Source organism: Typopeltis vanoorti, chromosome 17 (assembly GCF_054136105.1).
Source record: "Typopeltis vanoorti isolate ZY-2024b chromosome 17, IOZ_Tvanoo_1.0, whole genome shotgun sequence".
NCBI classification, from domain to species: domain Eukaryota; kingdom Metazoa; phylum Arthropoda; class Arachnida; order Uropygi; family Thelyphonidae; genus Typopeltis; species Typopeltis vanoorti.
Window position 1 is genome coordinate 16,175,529 of NC_143565.1, and position 16,481 is coordinate 16,192,009.

General features: G+C 37.2%; 1 non-coding gene across 1 annotated transcript; it reads left to right on the forward strand.

Annotated features, from left to right (window-relative positions):
• Positions 1–15,192: 15,192 nt before the first annotated feature.
• On the forward strand, positions 15,193–15,276 carry TRNAL-UAA (transfer RNA leucine (anticodon UAA)). Its single transcript has one exon. It is a non-coding gene; the product is annotated as a tRNA-Leu (tRNA).
• The last annotated feature ends 1,205 nt before the right edge of the window (positions 15,277–16,481 follow it).

Below are 16,481 nucleotides of genomic sequence, written 5' to 3' on the forward strand. Positions count from 1 at the left end.
GTCAGGAGTGATGTAATGATCCTTTAGGGTCACTCAGTGAGATTTAGAATGATCTTGTAGATTACTCAGAGTTTTTGGAAAAGTATCCCCACACTTTAACATACCTGAATAAATTATTATTATTATTATTATTACGTGACACCTCCAAGGAGTCCAAAGACTCGTCGAGGAAGGGCACCTACTCTTCAACTCTCTGTCTCCACCATTCAATCCACTAACTACAGCTAACCACATCATCATCTATACCAATGCCATCTACTGCCCACCACCACCACCACTAGTATTTTCATAAACATCCAAGCCCGTAGCTGGATTTTCGAATCCACAGCCTTTTGGCTGGAGAGCGGATACTCTAACCACTCAGCCAACCAGTCTAGGTAGTGTCCCTTCCCATAATGACTAGCATTATACATGTCCAAAAGGGGGGGGGGTGCTTTACATTATGGGACTAATACATGATGTGACATCATTAGTCTCTGTATAGAAGTAACCCAATTGTGAAGATACCTCATGCACACCTTGTTTGCTTATGCTTGAATAAAGGCTTAAACCAAGAATATAATTTCTTGGCATCTTTAATTTATACTATAACCAACTAAAAAAAACTTTCAAAGTGTGTGTGTAACATTTTTTTAAAAAAATTCAAGTTCATCCCTAATTATCTCAATAATACATGAATCAGTCTGACCGTTTTATTAGAACTTTCTTCTAAATAGGATGTTGACACACTATTTTTATGATGGTAGCTATGATGTAGCATGGTATATATGTGGCCTAAGAGTGAGTATATGTGTGTGTTTGTATATCTAATGAGTATTTATTTCTGTTCAAGTGGAGTAATCCTACCAGTAAAATGGAGTTTATCTAATATTAAAGTTCATGCTTAACATGTTCAAATGAACTGTGTAATACTTTGATCTCAAATACATTTAAGAGAAATAATTATGTCCCTTGAATAGAAAAAAAAAACTTCATCTTAAATTAAGGTTAGTCTTTGGCTCTTGAAAGTTAAAGCAGAATGTTTAAGTTGAGTATTGATACTTGGTGGTAATATTGAAGTACATAGTGGTTTAATTAACCTTTATGTTGTGGCAATGATAAAGCTGCCATTTTGGAATAACAAACTGCAATTAATGAATACTCCAATATTTTACCTTTATCATGAAAGTATCTTTAGGCAAGCAAAGGGAAATGACAAATAAAGGACTGTATACACTGCATAACTATATTGGCAGCCTTCAGGCAACTGTTTATAATTTAGGAAATGTTGTAGAGCTACAATGAATTCCAAAAAAAATCTTTCACTACTAAGTGGTATCAGCTAAAAAAACCAGTGGGCTCTGGATGTGAATCCCTCTGTGGGCCAGGTATAGATGTTTTGTAAATGTTGTAGGTAGTTAATCAATTCCATCACACAGTTGTGCGCTATCGACCTGCTTATTTGAATTCTAAAGTGATTAGATAAAAGTTCCATTCTTGTCTAGAGCAGCATTTCTAGATTATCTAACCCTTAGATAATCTAGAAATGTAATAGCCTTTCTTGGGTGCGATTAACAAACAAATAAAAAATAATAAAGTTAAATCTGCTTTTTATTGAACAGTGATACTTTCTTTCACTTTTTTATGATAAAAGAATTAGTAGCATGGTAACAGCACCTGAGCAACCATAGTAATGGTACTAAATGTGTTTCTTGCATTCATTCATTTATTTAAATGTTAGTAGTTCTGATCTGGCCAGTGTAAGCTACTTTGATTGGCATGGGATTCTGTGAATCTGATGATTAAATGATGAAGAGGGACATTTGGTAAACATATGAGGACAGTTTTGGGTGTGGTATAATAATTGCATGGAGTTTATAACCATTCAGAACTCTTCTTTTTAGTCCTGGATGTCAGATATCTATCTTATTTTACACACACACACACTATGTTGACAAAAGTATTTGGACACCTAGCTGTGGTCAAATATGTGTTTTAATTACATTTCTAGTACCAGGTGGGACCACCTTTGGCCCAAATGACTGCAACTATCCTTCAGGGCATGATTTCAATTTCTGATATGTCACAACAGGGATATTCTTCCATTCCTTACAAAAAGCTGTAAGGCCCTTCCTATAATGGAAAATACTGAGATGCCGATGATGGCCACTGTGGTCTGGAGCGAATTGAGCTTTCTAATTCATCCAAGATGTTCAATGGAATTGAGGTCTGGACTCTGAGCTGGCCACTCCAACACTTCAATGTTGTTTTTTTGGAACCTGTCTTGGAAATGCAGTGCAGTATGTCATGGAGTATTGTCATGCTGAAACATGCAAGGGTCACTGCCGAAGTATTTCCGCACGACGTTGTCCAGGTAGCCATCAGACATCATGATTTTGGACCATCCCTATCCATCTGAAACACCCCCATACCATTACCGAGCCTCTCCCAAACCTGACAGTTGGAATGATACAGTCCTGCCAGAACTATTCTCCAGATAATCTCCATATCCAAACATGACCATCAGAGTAAAACATTTCGAATGATTTGTCATTCGACAGAATCCTTTTCCAATCACCTACAATTCAGGAACAGTGTGAACGCCACCAGTCCAAATCTCATTTGCCGTTGGGGGGGGGGTGGATGTGCTGCTCGTTTGCAACAACTCTGCAGTGGTAACCTAAGACATGCAACTCTGTGTTGAACAGTTCTAGTGCTGACAGATTCCCTGCAGCATTTTTCAGGTTGACTGTGAGGTTTGCCACTGATATTGTGCCAGATGCTCGAACATTTTCAGACAGGGCTTGTCACTCTTGGTCATTGAGTGTCAGTTTCCTCCCAGAGCATTTTCCTGCTGTGGTAGCACCATCAACTTTTCATTTACAAATGACATAAACAACAGTGGATTTCAGTATACAAACATGACTGCTGGAAGTTGGGTACATATTGAGTACAGTGCAAAAAAGTAGCATATCTCACCTTTTATTACCATACTTATGCAAACACTCCCTGAATATTTGCATATGATAGGATCCAAAATTTGCATGGCACATAAGATGTTCAAATACTTTTGTCAACTTAATGTGTGCCCTGGATGTTATTTATGAGGATAGACTGAAGGTATGCAAACTAGAGTTTGTTCGATAGAAGATGAAATTTTCAAGAATGGGGGAGTTTCCTATAGACAAAGAATGATAAATATTCATTAAATCCGTACGTGACTAGAGTGAGTGTCAACAAAAGGCACATAGCTGTTGATTTCTTTTTTTTTTTATTGCTAAAATTGAATCCTTTTGTGTCAGCTATTCAAGCAATTAAATGCCAGGACTATGAGACTAGATGAAAAACGTTATTTTATGACATGCAACATCAATAATACTCCTCCCAAAGTATTTCTTGAAGAAATTAGTATGGGGAGGGGTGATTTATGGATTACCAAAATACATCATACATAACAAAAATACGTCACAGCGATCTATAGTTAATAGCACTGATTACCTTACATATAAATTTGGCAAATTCTTAACTCAAATTATTTCCTTTAAGCCATATTTTCCCCACATAAAAATACTCCACATTCAGTTTAAAACTTAACCGAAGATATCACTCTCAGAAAACAGTGAATTCTTTTTTTTTGTTTCATTTCCTTAGTACTATAATCATTTTATTTGTTCCTCTCTTTAAACAAGTCCTTTTACTACTATCAAATACTTGTCCTTTGATTAGGGTATGATTGAGTTGGTTGGAATTTTAGCTGAAAAAATAAAGTTGTACATATTTTGTCTCAACTGGATGTGCTTTTTGTCCTATTTGCCTGCCTTGCTGGATGAAAAATCAGAATTTCTGAGCAGGAGAACCCTACTAACGCGTATGAGACTGGCTAACTCCTCTTCAGTTGAAAATCTTCATAAAATTTCCTTACACGATAGGATTTGAACTCAGATCTTTCCATCTGAAGGGCAAATGTGTGCTATCCTTGAGCTGTGCTACAGAGCCACTCTTCTTGTTAGAAAGACTCAAGTTCTAATTTCATTTAAGAGCCTTACAAGTAAAGGCGAGTTGGTCTGATGCAGAGGTAATGTGATATTTCTCCTACAAAGTCAGTTTTGGGAAAGGAGGATGCACGTGCAACTTATGGTATTTACACTTGCTTAGTGGCCTTACTTTGCCATCATGTAAACAATTCTTTCTTTCCCTTCTCCTGTTTTGCCTTCTTCATGGATTACATAGGAAAACATACTCAGATGCTTTCCCCACTACAAATCTTTATTATTATTTTTATGCAGATAACATTTCATTTAGCTTCATAGCCCTGACCTGTTAGAAATGTTATTTAGTGCACTTAAATGGCCACTGTTTATTTTGTTTATTAAACAAAAATAAACAGTTACTGCTGTCTTTCCTTGATACTGTGGTCACATGTCTCTCTTCAGCAGATCCTTATGTTTATCTTTCTGAGTAAGGTCTGTCTGCACTTATTTTGTATCACTAGTCAGTGAGACCAGAACCATGCATTTCAGCCACTCTTCTCTCATTACTGAGCTACACCATGCTGCTTTTGTCCCTCCCCCCATACACACATAATCACCAATTTACTGCATTCTCCAGAATTCTCATTGCAATAAAATAATAATAATAAAAAATTTTAAAGGATATATGTATAACCTCGGTACAACTTTCAGGCTACATCAGAAATCAGTTACCTATTCACCAAACCTCTCTCTACTAAAATCATTCAGATGTCTACATGATTTATATGTTGCAAACCAGCTTACTTTCTTCAGATTGAAAGAACTGTTCATATCCAAAGATGATCACGAAAATTATCCATACAGCTATTCTGATATTGCTAAAATGTTTGTATGTAAGCCTTCTGGTTTTTTATGGAGAACTTATCCACAAGAGGTTGGTCAATGTCTAGTATACTAGTACCATGGATGGGCAGTTACCAACCACGTTATGATTTCCTTTATTATTATTATTTCGGGCAACTCCAAGGAGTCGACAGACTCATCGAGGGAGGCCCTAACATCATGTCAAGAAAACTATTCAACATTCACACAGTATCTATCATACCTCTCCTTAAACTCATTCACAGTCATAGCACCCACAACAGACTGGCAGCTTATTCCACTCATTCACCACTCTCTAAGTCAAAAACCTAGCTCCAACACCCTTGCTAACCAAATTCTTGCCCAGCTTCCATGTATGGCCCCTAGTCCTCCCACAACCAGTCCTAGTCTCAAAAATATCTTCTGAATTAATATTACAGAAACCCTTCAGTAATTTGACTGTCTCAATCATATCACCCCTTTTCCCCCCTATCAACCAATTTTTGCAACCCACAAATCTTTAATCAGTTCTCATAGGGTTCATTCCATAGACCAGCTATCATCTTGGTCACCCATCTCTGGATCCTCTCCACTTCCTCTCCATCAAGAAGAAACCCTGGTGCCCATATCTGGGCACAGTAGTCTAGATGTGGTCTTATCAAGGCTCGATACAGAGGAACAATAACTTGTTTGTCTCTGCTTGTCAAAGTATTTTTCAGCAACCAAGTGATTTGATGAGCTGATTTAGACACCCTTGTGATGTGCCCCCTAAACTTCAACTCCCTATACACCAACACTCCCAAATCCCTGGCCTCATCAATCTCCTGGAGTACGGTTCCACCAATGTGATATACTGCTGCTAATCTTTTCACCCCAAAATGCATAACCTTACACTTTGCCACATTAAATCGACATCCATTTTCCTTAGTCCAGTCCTCCAAACTATCCAAATCATCTTGCAAAATTTTGACATCCTGTGCACTCACTATTTCTCTACCCAACTTTGCATCATCAGCAAACAAGTGAAAACTTCCTCTCAGATCCTTTCCTATATCGTTAATGAACAAATTGAAAAGTACTGGTCCAAGAACAGAACCCTGCAGCACACCACTAGTCACAAGCCGTCTTTTGGACTCCTGAATAAACCACTCTCTGATATCTCTCCATCAACCACCCTCCTATCCATCTCACTAACCCTATATCCATCCCCATATGCTGCAGTTTACTGATTAGAATTCCGTGTGGTATTCTGTCAAAGGCCTTAGCAAGGTCCAGTAGAATCGCTGTAAACCCATTGCCCTTATCCAGTTCGGCCATCACTGTGTTATAAAACGTGAGCAAGTTACTGAGGCATGATCTACCCTATACAAAACCATGTTGTCCCCCATACAGTATTCCATTTTCATCTATCCAATCCTGTGTTTTTCTCTTGACTAATTTCTCCAAGACCTTTACAACGATTCCTGACATGCTAATCGGTCGGTAATTTACAACAGCAGTCTTGGAACCTCCTTTATGCAGTGGAACTATTTTCCCCCTCTTTCCACCCCCATGGGACTAACCCAGACCCGAGACTCAAAATAAACAAAATGGTCAAGGGCACTGACAATTCTTTAGCCGCTTTACTTACGACACGACCTGGCATACCATCCAATCCCACAGATGTATTGACATTGAGGTTTTGTAATAGACAACTCACCTCCACTTTATTCACCACAATTCCCGTATAATCTATTGCAGTGGTGGCCTATGAAGCTTTAAGTGGGGGTTCTGCCTATACAAAATAATTTTAAAAAAATTCTTAGTAACCAATTTATTAATAAATAAAGCTGTAGATTTATTTATTAATAAATTGGTTACTAATTAGGGAAAAAAAGAATTTTTTTTAAATTATTTTCTATAGGCAGCACCCCCACTTAAAGCTTCATGGGCCGCCACTGATCTATTGGTTCATTCATTCCTGCAATGTCACCACCTGGATGATATATTCTTGCAAAGTGTTCGCTCAGTAATTCAACTATATCAACTGATTCGGTTACCTCCCTACCATCGGCATTCTTTAAAATCATTCTGCCATATACATTTTTTCTTTTACTTGCAACATATCGAAAAAAACTGTTTGGGATTCTCTTTAACCTGCATGGCTAATGTTCTTTCATAATCCGTTTTTGCTTTTCTTACCACACTCGTTACCCTTCTGGCCTGCGCCTTAAACCGTTCATGTGCCTGCCGGTCACCTTTCTCCTTAAATTCCCTCCATAGTTGTTTCTTTTTTTTTTTTTTTTGCAGCTCAAGCTTAATGGTGTTATTCATTCATTTAACCTCTACTTGATTTATTATTCCGACTCTAAGTATACAGTCAGCCATTGCCTCATGCAAACACTTCCTAACTGCCTCCCATGCACTATCAACATCTAGCCCTTGCAGTTTTACATGCCATGGCACTGAACCAATCAAACTCCTAAGCTTGTCATACTTACCAGCCCGATAATTCCACACATACCCTGTCTTAATTGTAAATTCCACATCTTTAGCCACCTCCCAAGTCAAGACACTATGATCACTCTCACCAATTGGTGGCAATGTGGTCATATTCGTTACCAAATTCTCAGATGCAATTACTAGGTCAAGCACTCTTTGATCCCTAGTGTTTTCCATTACATGCTGTCGCAGATAGTTATCCCTTAATAATCGCATAAAATCCAATTCCTTCCTACCATGTGTCCTCTCTTCCTTCCAATCAATGTTACCATAGTTTAAATCACCTTCCTTCCACTCATTTCTTCTATTTGCTTATGCATACTATCTCTACCATCTATTCCATCACCTGGTCTATAGCAGCACCCAATTGTATATTTTGTTCTGCTAGCCTCAAGCTCACGCCAAATAGCCTCAAATGTGCTCTTTTCTCTATCCTGCAGTTCCACTTCAATTTTCCTTGGCTGTAGCTCAACAGCTATCATTAATAACACCCCCCCCCCATTTTATTCTCCCATGTTATCATATGCAGAAGGAAAACGGATTGCTACACATAAACATGTAACTGTGAAAGGCCCTTTTTTGGAACCCATTTCTAGAATCTGCAATTACAAAATCTATCCTATTTTCAGTATCACCTCTAACTCTGCTATACATGTATTTTGTCTGTGCATGAAAATGCTTTCTAATCATTGCAAACCATTACTATAAAAGTTAAACTATAATGTAATTATTATTCAGATGTCTGCTTCTTTTCATTAAGCCACAACATATATTATAATCAGTAATACATGCTACGAACATTTACTTTGTACTAAATAATTTATTTTATTTTTAATTTTACTCTGATAGAAGTCAGAAATATATATAAGAAAAGGTTAATGTCCTGCTAAAGTTCTCTCCAAATGGATTCCATCTGTGACTTTTTAGACTGTTGAAAGCATGTTCTTTTCATATCTGGGATCACTGGTTTCCACAACTTCCTGCCATTATGGTCCATTTACTATAGATTATTATGTAATTTACTGGTTACCTTAACATCTAAGTTTTTCATTGTACAGATAAAAATGGTTCTAGAATGTTCCGTATTGAAGTTATCTTTCAAGTATAATATTGTTTGCTCATCAGCTCTCCTATCTGTAATTGTCTTTATCAGGAGTGAATGCTAGTCTTGAAATTCACGCATGCTCTTGTGAGTGAGAGGTGTGATTGAAGTCTGATTAGCGGAATAATGAATTACTGGCCATTTAAAACTATATATTTAGAAATTTATGTACATTTAATCATACAAATACAACATTTATTTTACAAATGATATTCTATATTTTTCAATTTAGCTACTTGAATACAAATTCTACCCTGAGGTTCTTCTTTATGAACTGGTCGATAACATCGCCATAAAAAGTTGGTTGTAACTTCATTTTCCCAAGCAACACGCACACTTGGAAAGGCTGGCTGAAGCTCACTGGCTAGAGCTACTTTCATTGCATATGGTCTGTGTTTAAGACGACGTGAAGGGAGCGGAAATGGCTATGCGCATGCAAGAAATCACAGTGCTGTAGCGAGGATCCAGAAGCTCACACAACCGAATAAGCCAAGGTAGCTTTGACTAAACGAGCAAGCATCGGCCTTCGATACAATTATTGCCGTGCAAGCTTAAGACGTCTTCTGTCTACAAAAATAAAAGCCTAAATGGAATGCTTATAAATTCATGCATTTATTAACAAATAAATATTACTTTTTTTCTCAAGTAATGAGCTTGCGCAGCAAGCATGGAGAATTCGCCCCTGGTCTTTATTTTCCTACAGTTACAGTATGTTTTGAGAAGTACACCATCTATACAAAAATAATCTTTGAGCAACTAATTAGTGATACGTAAGATGTTATGCATCACTGTGTACCACTTAACATCTCCCTTCCTTAGTATTTTAAGAGATATATTCTAAGGCAGTGTTTTTCAAACATTTCTGGCTACAATCTGCAATAAAAAATACATTTTACATCATGACCCATTACATGCACACACACATCCAAAAATTATACAGTATACGCTAAATGAAACACATGTTTGCGGAACAATCATGCCATTACTATATATATATATATATATATATATAACAAGTTAAAACAAAAACCTAGCAGAGTTAATATGAAATATGATTTTTATTAATATTTATATACAACATAGGAAAAAAAACTCAAATTTGTATAAATAAAATAATTGCTAATATAATTACGAAATATTTTATGTAACGCAATAGGTGTACATTGTCATGAAACTTAAGGTTCATTTTTATTCGCCGAATACCTTGAAGAGGGGGGGGCATATACAGTGGCATACTAGTAGGGGGGAAAAATTCTTGTTTTAAATCTAAAAACTAATCAGTTTTAAAAATCCTTTAAATCTTCCATTAGATACAAACTCAAAACTTTTGACGTGTTTCAAAGACAGTAGGAAACAAACTGTGTCTGCGCGAGTGCAATGCACGTTTCGTGAAAAAAAAACCTTGTAAATAAACTAATCAGGCTCAGTCTAAAATAATACGTCCGTTCACATCAAAAGCCCGTCACCACTACCAATCTTAACCATCGTAATCTCCTTATAAAAAGGTGTAAATGTAAACATATAAAGATTATGAGGATATCTAAAGAAATAAATGGTGTGGGATTTAGTGATATTGCACAGTAGTTGGACTACGCTCTGGAGCAGTGATTTGCTAGAAGAAAAATAAAATATAATAAATTTGTTTTGTTTTTTTTTCATTTTCCTGAGGAAACTTCCCAGATGCGCGCTCATCTTTACTCATACGCGCTATTTTTGGAGCAATCTTTTTTATTTACAAATAGACTTTAGTTAGGATTGGATGAATGATTAAATAGAGGTATTTAATTAGGATCTGACACTCTCGCCACGTCATAAACTACCCATTTAACTAGTTAATGGTGGTCTGTTGCATGTTCTCCAGCTATTTTATTCTTATTATTTATTTATTATAATTTATTTTTGTTCTTTCAAACCACGCGAATTTTATTTTCATAACTAGGTGTGCTTATTTAAATATCATAATTCATGAAATATTTTCCACTCTCACGATATTTCTCATTTTAATAGAAAAAAAAAAAAAAATCATCTTACGTTTTCCCCCTTGAACATGACGTCATTCGTAGAACAGATAGTTTTAGTTTTAGAATTACATGGATATACGCGCCAGAAATCCTTTTGTGTCGCTTGATATCCGGAACAGATAAACATGACACTGCTACACGAACCTCGCTTAACGCGATTTCATTACTTGTAGAAATCTTAAAAGTTCAAAATGCATCATCTTGATGTTTTTTTTTCCCCAAGTTATCCAATATACGAGAAGTTGAAGAACCTACAGCATATCATTGCCTTACAAGTAACGAAGAAGAAAGAAGTTAGAAAGAAGAACTGTATTGACAATTATTGGAAATAATTGTCAATACAGAACAATATTGGCAATACTCATGACTTATTTTTCACGGTATTAACAACACCACAAACATTTTTATCAACAAAGATGTTTTATTAACGCTAATATTTCGCTGATTTTCAACTCAGCACCATCAGAGCACAACGCACATGTAAACGCGACAGTGAGTGAGTGAAACAATATAATTGCAAAAGACAAAAGATCTAAAGTCCTATTTTTGGCGCCCTCTAACGAAAAAAAAAAAAAAAAGAAACAGCAGTTATCCGGGAGTTTTTCTTAGGATAACCGTCTCCCAAATTTTTGGCAAATTAATGCAACCATATTTATTAAGGTTGGGAGAATTCTTCAAAGCCATTGCTGACTCAAAAAATAATCTTTCAGATCCTTAACGACTCCTAAATAGCAAATTCGTTTTCCTCCATCTAATCCTGTGTGAAGGAGTGTCCAAAGCGTGGTCTGCCAGTCCCGACTTGCCATAGTAATAGTAGCGAATGTATCTTTCATGTTCTTCCAGGCGGATGTTCACTGATCTTCCTGTTTGCCCATAATAGGCCAAGTCACAGTCACATGGAACTTCATACACTCCTGGGTGTGCTAAAGGGTGAACATATAAACTGGCCCGGCATTTAGCTAAGTCGCTTGCCCCTCTTACTGGCAACTCCTCTGCTTTTGTAAAAAATTCAATCCATTTCGAAACACTGGTTAAAAATCTAATCCTAAAAAATTCAGACATAATGGTTAGTTTCGATGTCACCTCCCTATTTACCAATGTACCACTTATAGACACTCTTGATTTAATCAAGTCTAAATTTCCCCCAGATATTTTTGAATTATTTCAATTTACCATGAATGCAGGTTACTTTACATGGGGGGGGATTCTACAAACAGATTAATGGTACTGCTATGGGTTCCCCCTCTCTCCCCCGTTAGCAAATTTTTACATGGAACACTTTGAAAACAAAGTACTTACCACAGCTACATACAAGCCACAAGTGTGGTTGCGCTATGTAGATGATGTGTTTGCCATCTGGCCCCATGGACAAGACACTTTGGATGCTTTTATCACCTACCTAAACAGCCAACACCCCAAAATTCACTTCACAGTAGAAAACGAATCAAATAACTGTTTACCATTTCTTGACACATTAGTCACCCGCCTTTCAGATGGATCACTATCTTTTTCTGTTTACAGAAAGCCTACACACACAGGAAGATACCTACATAAACAATCACATCCAGTCCAACAGTACGGCATTTTAAAAACACTTGCACACAGAGCCAGAGCCATTTGTTCTAACGATAGAGCTCTGACCACTGAACTCCAGTACCTGTGCCATACGTTCTTAGCCAACGGCTACAATCCCTACAACATAGATAAAATACTACATAGGCCCATTACTCTGCCCTCTCCTAATACACAAGAATACATGACCATTTCTATTCCCTATATCAGAGGTACATCGGAAAAGATAGCCAAAGTATTGTTGAAACATGGCCTTTGCACCACCTTCAAACCGCATGTCAAGCTGGCAACTCTGATCCGCTCGCCAAAGGATAAACTTCACCCTTTAGCACACCCAGGAGTGTATGAAGTTCCATGTGACTGTGACTTGGCCTATTATGGGCAAACAGGAAGATCAGTGAACATCTGCCTGGAAGAACATGAAAGATACATTCGCTACTATTACTATGGCAAGTCGGGACTGGCAGACCATGCTTTGGACACTCCTTCACACAGGATTAGATGGAGGAAAACGAATTTGCTATTTAGGAGTCGTTATAGATCTGAAAGATTATTTTTTGAGTCAGCAATGGCTTTGAAGAATTCTCCCAATTTGCCAAAAATTTGGGAGACGGTTATCCTAAGAAAAACTCCCAGATAACTGCTGTTTTTTTTTTCGTTAGAGGGCGCCAAAAATAGGACTTTAGATCTTTTGTCTTTTGCAATTATATTGTTTCACTCACTCACTGTCGCGTTTACATGTGTGTTGTGCTCTGATGATGCTGAGTTGAAAATCAGCGAAATATTAGCGTTAATAAAACATCTTTGTTGGTAAAAGTGTTTGTGGTGTTGTTAATACCGTGAAAAATAAGTCATGAATAACCATCAACGCCTAAGCTTATCTGTTAGAATATTGGCAATAATAATTAAATTCAGTCATCTTTGATATTTAGCCAACTTTCAATCATACAGAAACCAAAGCTTTGCACACTTACACATATTTTGCGATTTTTGTCGTTCTTCTACTTCTTTAACCTTCAGGTTCTGTCCACTTCTGGACGAAGGTTCACCCCATGATTTTCCAGACCACTCGGTTTTCTGCCTCTCCCAACCATCTCACTCCTGCAATTTCTTCCAATTCATCCCTCCACCTTCTTCTCGGTCTTCCTCTTTTTATCGTTATGAAGGTATATTTTTCAATGTAGGAGGAGAGAACTTAATTACGCTTTCACACCTCTCTCTCTCATCCTGATGCCACGACTGTTACTTCACCCAAAGATAAGGCTGACTTCCTAGCATTTTAAAACTCCTCCATAGAACCAAGGGAAACCACCTCCAACCATACAGGAATCAAATCACCGTATGCCTCTTGTAGTTTTTCAACAACAAGACATTAAAAAATTACTAAATAACTTGAATAAGAAAACGTCTTCTGGTCCTGATGGTATCTCTCCAATCGTTCTCAAACATTGTGTTCTAGAGCTAAAACCATCTTGCATCGTCTCAACAACCAATTATGTATATCTGGTACTTATCCCAATGCATGAAAGCAATCTCAGCCATCCTATTTCAATCCATCCTTTTGATTTTGTGTGGCCTGCTCAACAAATTGCCATCCTTTGGTCTCTCTACCATCCTCTGTAATTGGGTAGTCAGCTTTCTCTCTGTTCGTTCTCTTCGCGTCATGGGAGATGGCTCCATCACTTCAAGCTTCACCATCAATGTTGGAGGGCCTCAAGCCTATTATCTCCCACGTACCCTCTTTCTCCTGTTCATAAATGATCTACTGTCAATCACCATTAATCCTATCCCCAACTTTGCAGATGATAGTACTCTCTATTCAACCTACTCATTTGACAACCCATGTGGTACTCTGACATCCTAAGCTACCATGTCATCTACAACCAATGCCTTAAACATTAATCTGCTTACTGTCCTTCAACCGGGCGAGGATCACCTTGCCATGTTCAATGCCACCAAAACAGACTTAGCTTTTCTCTCACAAAAGAGATCCCAGCTGACCTGCCTGCTCCTGCTAATACACAAATCACAAGACAAAATTAAATGTCTCTGCTTTGACTAATGTTTACCTTCAATCTCTCCTGGCATAAACACATCGCATCGATAGCCTCCTTAGCATCCAAGAAACTTGGCATTCTTGTTCGTTCAAGAGGCTATTTTGTATCCAACCAACTTTTAACTATATAATGTATAAATCCCAAATTCCAAGGAGGGGAGCATTTAGGCTCATCGATGATCCCTCTCTTTCTTCTATCTTACAAGTGTCGTGTTTCAGCACTCAGGTTCTACAGGTACTTTCAGGGTCACTTGCACATCATCATCATTTCTTCACTTTCTGTTGCACTTGGCAATACAAGAGCTGTAACTGCCTAGCAACCCTTTACTGTACAACTGCAAACGCACCAAACCTCCTTCTCCTCTTCCTTTTTTGTTGTTTATTCCGTCCAGCTCTGTCCTCTGGAACAACTTTCCTCACCTACAACCTAAACCTCACCTAAAACACCTACAACCTTCAAAAATAATAATAAATAAATCAATAAAAATCATCCATAAACTTGTCTATCTTAATCTTTAACTACACCCCACAGATGGCACTGATGTGATGCAGATCTCTCGACCTCTCATGGGACCGATATAAAAAATGGTAAGTCGACCTCCCTTTGTACTCTTTCTCCATGCCCCACACTGTCAGGAGAGGGTTCCTTTTCAAGCATCTGTTAATATCTCTTGAAATAATCATGAAGTAGTATTCTTTCTTCCAGAAGTTCGTACTGAATATTTCGCAAAAAACAAGAAAGGGAAAAAACTCTTTTTGTTCAAAAATGGAATTGCCTAACATGTGCACATTCCATTTTTAATATGTGCTGTAATACAACACTGAATTGTGTACATATTTGTATCTTTTCTTGGGTATATTATTATTACTGAAACCCCTCCACGTTTTCGTTTGAACATTGAGAAAATGGCTTGACTGTTTTAATAATGGGATCGATAAACCTTATTTATGAGTTGTGTCTCCATTTGTCTCCACTGCTTCAATACCGAGATAAGTAAACCATAATTACTTTACATTAATCAAATATTGGAGCAGTGTTTTACTCTTTCAGGAATCAATTCGTACATAAAATTGTAGATTGGTATTAAAAGTACGTTTTCTTACAGAAATTATTCACTTGAGATTCATCACACAAAAATAAAACAACGAGTCAGGGTGGCCGAGTGGTCTAAGGCGCCAGACTTAAGATCTGGTCCTCAAAGGAGGGCGTGGGTTCGAATCCCGCTCCTGACAAAACGTGTTTTTTTTAGCGGCTTCGTGAAGTGTCAATTGCCCTTAACTTTCATATGCTGAAAATAAAATATAATGAATAAAACCGAATTTTAGATTTATTTATTATAAATTCCAGGTATAAATTATATGAATTTATGAAATATATGCGCGCAAACAATACAAATTAATATATAATATATTAAGTTTTTATTCTTGATATTATAAAAAAGATAGTAAAAATCACTCCAACACCTTTTTTAAATCAGAATAAATGTATAGATAATGACAAAAACAAGTTTAGATTTGAACTTGGAGATGCAGTGATTAATATACCCTTGGAGGGTAATGCTGTAGCCAATGAAGTTCTAACTGAGGCTCGGCTATTGCTATTACCCTCCTGCCATTATCAGAGCTTTAATAGCAATAACACCTTATCCCTACACTGTCCTTTACAGATACAGATAACGGGGAATATGAAAAGCATTCTCGCTTCGTCCCTTTTAGCCAGTCCTTATAAGAACTATAAGGACTAATAGATTTGAACTTAGGTGAGATGCTTGCTGAACTCAGACAAACCAACCCAACTCAAGAAGCCAAGGATATGATCTTAAGGCACACACAATCACCCCTTGTGGAAATTCTTAATGGATAAGTCTAAAAGAAAACCAAAATCGCTACAAATTGTTTTATGGAATGCTAATGGTTTATCTATCAAATTGCAGGAGTTTGCAGCAGAAACCCAAGCAGACATCATCCTCATAAATGAATCGTCCAAGTGACAAAATCAGAATTATGGTAGCACTTACCGTACAGACAGATGCTTTGACAGAGGTGGAGGCACTGCCATCTTTGTGAAAAGAAACATAAAATATTTAATTATGTTTTATGTAACCCCAAACAGAACACATGGAAACTGCAGGAATAGAAATACATATGGAAAACACAAGCAGCATTACGATATATGCAGCCTACAACTCCCCAAATAAAAAAACTCCTTGAATCTGACTTAGATGTGATACTAAATACAGGCAGAGCAGTGATTATAGCCGGAGATTTTAATGCCAAACATTCAGTCTGGAACAGCAGAAACTCAAATATTAACGGAAGAATACTCAACTATTACACCACTTCAAGAAATATAACAGTAATAGGACCTACTGAACCCACACATTAAGGAGCAACCGGACGTCCTGATGTACTATATATAGTATTAAAAAACATAGCGC